A 572-nucleotide genomic window follows, 5' to 3' on the forward strand; every position below is an offset into this window, starting at 1 on the left:
TGTATATAGTGTATGTATATATATGTATATATATGTATATATATATATGTACTTATATATACATATGTGGACATGAATGGATATCAATTGTTTATAAATCAGATAATATATATAAGACGAAACAAATTTTGGGCTTTTGGGGTTTTTAATAATTTCTTTGTTATATTATATTCATAGTATATTGTGTTGTATAAATAAATTATTAGATTGTCAATATATATATATATATATATATATATATAATTTCTGCAGCAGTTATCTTCTATTAGTTATCAACCACGCTACTCACCGTGGTCCCCTATCACGGGGTTCTGCCCCTGCACGGATATTTTTTCTCCAAAATAAACAACAAAAACACTAAAAAACGTTGCCCGGGCGTAGACATACCAAATAAAGAAATGCAAGGCGATAAAACAAATACGTAGTTCTTCTGCATTTTATTTTCATCTAAATTAAGTACGATGACAAAATACTTGTCACTACAATGCAAGGACAAATTTGAAATTGAAATCGTGCAATGCAGCGGTTCACATGAATATAAAGGTACATACGTACATACATACATACATACA

This window comes from Octopus bimaculoides, chromosome 20 (genome assembly GCF_001194135.2).
Source record: "Octopus bimaculoides isolate UCB-OBI-ISO-001 chromosome 20, ASM119413v2, whole genome shotgun sequence".
In the NCBI taxonomy this organism is placed as follows: Eukaryota; Metazoa; Mollusca; class Cephalopoda; order Octopoda; family Octopodidae; genus Octopus; species Octopus bimaculoides.